The sequence below is a fragment of the Emys orbicularis genome, chromosome 12 (assembly GCF_028017835.1).
Source record: "Emys orbicularis isolate rEmyOrb1 chromosome 12, rEmyOrb1.hap1, whole genome shotgun sequence".
Taxonomy (NCBI): Eukaryota; Metazoa; Chordata; order Testudines; family Emydidae; genus Emys; species Emys orbicularis.
Window position 1 is genome coordinate 44,587,861 of NC_088694.1, and position 6,154 is coordinate 44,594,014.

Sequence of the window (6,154 nt, forward strand, 5' to 3'; positions counted from 1 at the left end):
TGCAACTCTCAATGTACCAGTTTTATCTATTTTGGAAAAAATAATGTGTAAAATGCTTTGGCAGAGACCATATCTTTCTGCTGTGTTTGTACTACACCTAGCAGAATGAGGTCCTGGTCCGTGACTGGGGCTCCTAGGAGTTACCTCAGTAATAAATAAACACTAATATAATCCAATAATAATATAATTGTCAATTGACTCTATACATTCATTTCACTGGCAACAAATATTTGTCGAGTTTAATCAAACTGACACATTAATAAAACAATTTCTATATTTGATCTAGATTATCCTTCTGCAGAGCCTTTCGGACCAGTCCATGACTGATGGCATCCTTGCATCTGTCCAAACTCAAGGTAAGGAATTTTTAAAAGTCCTCTTGATTCCGTTCTGTGTCACGCATTATCTAGTCAAGGGAAAGGTTTGGGGTAAACTTGTCCAAGATGCTTTACTGGTTTAGGATTCCAATCCCATTTACCAAAGGGATTTAGGGCTCCAGCCCAGTCAATTTCACGTTAGCCTTGAAGAGTAGGGAGGTGGGGCCATTAAATCAGCTCGTTCTGCTTCTGTGACATCATCCACTTTTTGGCCAGTACAGATGGGGTTTGTGATCCTAGACAGGTCCATAGGAGCGATCTAGCTATGGAAGCAGGAGCAAGAGCTCAGTGCCCAAGCAGGACAGCTGGCTCAGTACTTCAGTGCAGGATCTTTATCCAGTGCGGAGGGTTTCCAGAGGCAGAATAAAGCCAGCTTGAACATCAGATCCCAGGCAGAATTTGAAATATGATAGGCAGGAGAGAGAGAGAGAGAGAGAAAGTGACTGTGACTGTGTGCATGCTAGTTCCTACTACTGTAACCACTAGACCCCTCTCCCCTCCCAGCACTCTGGGTAGAACCTGGGAATCCTCTTGATTGTTTCCTTTCATCTCCAGGGCCCCCTGATACATCCGGCCAATGGCACCATCCCAGTGACCAAGTTCATCCTGCTGGGTTTCGCCTCCATGGACTGGGAGAGCCGCACTTTCCTCTATGCCCTTCTCTCCTCCACCTACACTGGGACGCTGGCAGGCAACCTGTGCATTGTGTGGCCGTGCTGTGGGACCCCCGCCTCCAACGCCTGCCCATGTACATCCTGCTGGGGAACTACTCCTGGCTGGAAATCTCCTACGTCACAACCATGGTGCCAAGGATGCTTTCTGACCTCGTGTCTCCCAGCGTCCCCATCTCCTTCCCTGCCTGCTTCATTCAGTTATACTGCTTCTTATCCATGGGGGCTACCAAGTGCCTCTTCCTCGCTGCCATGGCCTTGGATAGGTACCTGGCCATCTGCCACCCCCTGCACTACCCCATCCTCATGTCCCCACACAGCTGCTGGGTGCTGGCCTCCTCCTGCTGGCTCATCAGCTTCCTGTGGTTCATAGTGCCTGTCACCCTCATCTCCCAACTCTCCTTCTGCGGCAGCAACACCCTGGATCATTTTGTCTGTGACCGGGGCCCATTGCTGGCTGCCTCCTGCACCCCAGCTCCCCAGGCTGAACATTCCTGCTATACCCTGAGTTTCCTCATAATCTTTGTCACCATCCTCTTCATCCTGGCCTCCTACGGGCTAGTCATAAGGGCTGTGCTGAGGCTGCCAGCTCGGGCTGGGCGGCACAAGGCCTTCTCCACCTGCTCCTCACACCTGGCTGTCGTGAGCCTGTTCTACGGCTCTGGCGTGATCAACTACATCAACCCGGCAGCCTCGGGGGCCAGTGGGAAGGTGGTGACTCTCTTCTACACAGTGGGGACCCCGCTGCTCAACCCACTGATCTACAGCCTGAGGAACAAGGAGATGAAGGAGGCTCTGAAGAGGACCCTGATGGGGGAGCGGTAGGGGGTTCTGCTCTGGCCCCACTCTGCAGGGACTGGCCGGTCAGGGGGGTGGGCAGTGGGATATGGGGCCTTTTCCTTCTGGGGGTGCAGACTCCAATGCCGTAGGGGGAACCCAGCATTTTGCATTACCTCAAGGTCATATTATAAAAATGCCCATTTGACAATGTACCCAGAATACAAATGAGAACTGGAGGGGAGGGCAGAGGTGTGTGGGTGTGTGTGTCCTTGCTGGAGAAAATGAGCCCTGCTCAATGTGTGTGTGCAGAGGGTAGGAGAGCTAAATGAGTGTGAGTGCGGGGAGGCTGGCTCACATCTCTGATCTTTTTGTGTAGTGATATTTGAACACAGTTACCTGGATAAATGTGTCACCACACTTCGATCCAGAAGGCAAAGTTCTGCTCTCCTTTTCTCTGCTGTCAATGAGGACCAACCGCGTTGATGTCCAGAGACTGACACCTATGGATCTGGGGCCACGGATCATGATGACATCATATTTGCATGTTATGGACCACTCCCCCTCACACATCCTGGGATAGAACCCAAGAGTCCCAGTCCCCCGCACCCAATCAAACCCACTCACCTCCCACAGCCAAGGATAGGACCTAGGAACCCCAGTGCCACCCAATCTAACCCTCTACACCCCCAATTGCCTTCTGTAGCAAGGGACAGAAATGAGAAGTTCTCCAGCCATCAGAGGTGTGAGGTTCTGGAACAACCTCCACATAAGAGTTGTGGGGGTAAATGGCTTCTTTAGTTTTAAGGGAGCAGTGGACAAATATATAAGTGGGATTGTTTGATGGGGTGCTTTTTATGCGGGGGAGCAGGGCTTAGCAGCCCTGAAGGTCCCTTCTTCTTCTGATATTGCTAAAAGCCCATGCTTCAGGGTTTCAGCTGGTCACCTGCTGGGGTCAGGAAGGGATCCTCCCTCCCCCCAATGTATTTTATTTTTTTAATGGGAGGGGTTGTTTGTGTTATTGTCGTCTTCCTCCAAATCATCAGGGATGGCCACTGCTGGAGATGGGACATTGGACAGGGTGGGCAGGGCTCGGAGGTGGCACCGAGCATTCTCTGTCTCAGGTGCTGGGCTGGCTGGTTCTTGCTCACATGCTCAGGGTCTAACTGATCATAGGGTGGGAAAGGAATTTCCCCCGAGATCAGATTGGCAGTAAACTTGTGGGGTTTGCTCCTTCCTCTGTGGCGTGTGTGCAGCTCACTCACCAGGATTGTCTGGATGTCTCTCACTTAATCATTTCCCTTCCCTTAATCAATGATCTGCCCCTGCCAGCATGAACTTGTCTAGTGTGTTGTGGGGAGGCTGGGAGCAGGACTCCAGGTTTCTGTTCCCCATTGTGGGAAGAGTGTGGAATCCAGTAGGTTAGTGCAGAGGCAGCAGGAATTCAGAGCTCCTGGTTTCTATCCTCCACTCTGGGAGAGAAGCAGGGTTTCATGTCTTAGTGCAGTCGGAGCTGAGAGCCAGGACTTCTAGATTCCACTTCTAGTTCTGGGATGGTAGTGCATAGGCAATTTCCATGCCTTGTCCCCTATCTCCCACATTACTTTCTGTTTTCTAAAACATCTGTCCATCTATAAATTGTTTTGCACCATCACCTGACATTTCATCTTTTGAGAAGTCAGGTAAAAAAAAATTGCCAAGCCTGATCAGACCAGCTGTTCACCCTTTTCTTTTAATCGTTCTCCTAATCACTAGACTGCAATCTTTTGGCAATGGGTTCCACAGGGTGCGGAAGGAGGGGATTGTGTGAATTGCTTCTCATTGGGTGTTGGAGTGAAAAGAGTTAATAAAATATTAAATTTGGCATTTCCTGTAGCGACAAAGGGAGTTAGGTACTCACATCCCATTAAAATACAATGAGATCCAGCTAATGTATCCCAAATTAACATATGTGTGCTATGAGTACTGAATGGAAATTAGATTGGTTTCTGAGAAGTAACTTCTTCCTCTTTCCTCATTTTGATCAGATCTGGTTGAATATTTGCTGTCAACATTTTCTAACTTTTACAAATCAATTTTTAATGAGAATGTTTTCATTTTCATTGACTTTTTTAGAACAGGTAGGGGGCTGAACAAGAGAAACACATTAACTATCAAACACAAAAAAATAGGCTTTTGGATATCAAAAAGTGAAGAAAAAATATTTTTGTGGGCTTCCTGTTTTTCAGTGAAAACCTGACAATCAACAATACATTTTGATGGCATAAACAAATGAAAGTTTCACAGATTAATAGACTCAAGGTCAGAAGGGACAACTCTGATCTCGTCTGAACTCCTGTATAACACAAACCTTTGAACATCCTCAAAATAATCACTGTTTGTACTACAGCAGATCTTTTAGAGAAGCATCCAATCTTGATTTAAAATTTGTCAGTGAGGGTGAATTCACGATGACCCTTGGTAAGTTGTTCCCATGTTTAATTATCCACAAAGTTAAAAATTTACACCTTATTTCCAGTCTCAATTTGTCTAGCTTCAGCTTCCAGCCATTATATCATGTTAGACCTTTCTCTGCTAGACTGAAGGGCCCACTATTAAATATTTGTTCCTCATTTGGATATTTATAGACTGTAATCAAGTCACCCCTGAAACTTCTCTTTGTCAAGATAAATAGACTGAGCTCCTGGAGCCTTTTGTTACATTCAATATTTTTTGTAGAAAATAAAATACATTTTCCAGCTGACCCTAGTTCTCTTTAGTAACAACAATTATAATTACATCTAGCTAGCACTTCTCACATCAGGAGCATGAAGAAGAACATTTGTTCGAATTTTCAAAGGTGAGTCAGGCATGTTCAGCCCAAATTGGGGCTTAGGCTTCTTTAAAGATTCTCAGTGAAGGATTGAATTGAATGACCCAGGACGAGGAGAAATGGATACAACTCAATTTTATTGGGAGATGGTAAGTATAGTAAGTATTAATTTTATGAATTCTTATTAAACCACTACAATAATATGTATAACTAACTTTAAACAACTACAATTGCTATATACTTAAATTTAAGCAAGCAAGATAAGGGGAAGGAAGCACATAAGACAAATAAAGCCCTTCCCCAATTAATTACAATAGGGAATAATAAACAAGATAACTACAATTACACACACACAAAAAATAATATTTGACTAATTACTTACAACCATGCAAATAACAGCCAGATGAGAGAGCATGTACATAGTGAATTTGAGCTGGCTACTCAACGCACGCTCGGGCTGGATTTGGGAGCGGGAGGGTCAAGCCCAGGTTGATCAGACCTAGACTGGTAGTGACGTTGAATTGTTTCGGGACACCTCTAATTGCTATACAGGGGCGACTGAGTATATAGTTTGGAAAGTAAATGTGGCACTCGTTGATTGGCTTTTTAGTGCCCCAACTGTCTTCCCCTTATTAGGAAGAACAATATAATGCGGAAACTGCAGAAACGGTTTTCTGCGGTAAACACTATGGATACATCCCTCGTAAGTTTCCTGTGATAAGCACTATGCCCTAATAAGGTCATGCAGGCTATTGGGCCTCTTTCCTTGCTTCAGGTCCACCGCGGGATTGAGAGGCGGCCTGGCCAAAAACTAATGGGGGGGGGATATAGGCTGCATTCACAAGGCACTCAGTTCCTCTGAACTTCAAATCGACTCGGGCCCCAACTCCTTTGAAAATCCAAGCACTTGGTATTTATACAACCCCCAGGACAACAGCATTACTACAACTAGGGAGCAGCATGGAAAATGGCCTGGAGATGACTGAAGATAGATAGAGGTATGGAGGCCAGCATAACTAGCACTCATTGTGTAGGTGGACGCAATGGGACAGGTAACTCAGCTCAGAGAAATAGGCCAGGAATGGAGCTCTCTGTTGTCTTGATGGGCAGGGCAAGAACGTGGCACATTTGAGATGGGGGAATCTGGCACTTTCAATGAGGTAGCACAGGTGTAACCAACTGGAGCTTAGTCAGACATTCTATGATGGAATAAAAGGTAGAGTAGATTCCAGCTCTCTCCCCTGTAGCCGGATTGGCTCTGGAGGGCCAATGAAAGTGTTTGTAAAACAAAAACAAAGACAAAAAACAGGAAAATGTAATCATTTTAGCTGGGCATTTCAAAGGAGTTTAAGGGAGTTGGGATCTGGAATCTCATTGAAATTCAATGGAAGTCAAACACCTATCTCCCAGGACTTTGGAGGACAGGATCTAACTCTTAGGAAAGTTAAACAGTGGAACAGGCCACCTAGGGAGGTTTAAAGAACAATCTGGGTCTATAGGCGTGGTTAAGGTATATT

General features: G+C 45.9%; 1 pseudogene; it reads left to right on the top strand.

Moving 5' to 3' along the window:
• The first annotated feature begins 326 nt into the window (after nt 1–326).
• LOC135886280 (olfactory receptor 11G2-like) lies at nt 327–1,873 on the top strand (annotated as a pseudogene).
• Nucleotides 1,874–6,154: the final 4,281 nt, after the last annotated feature.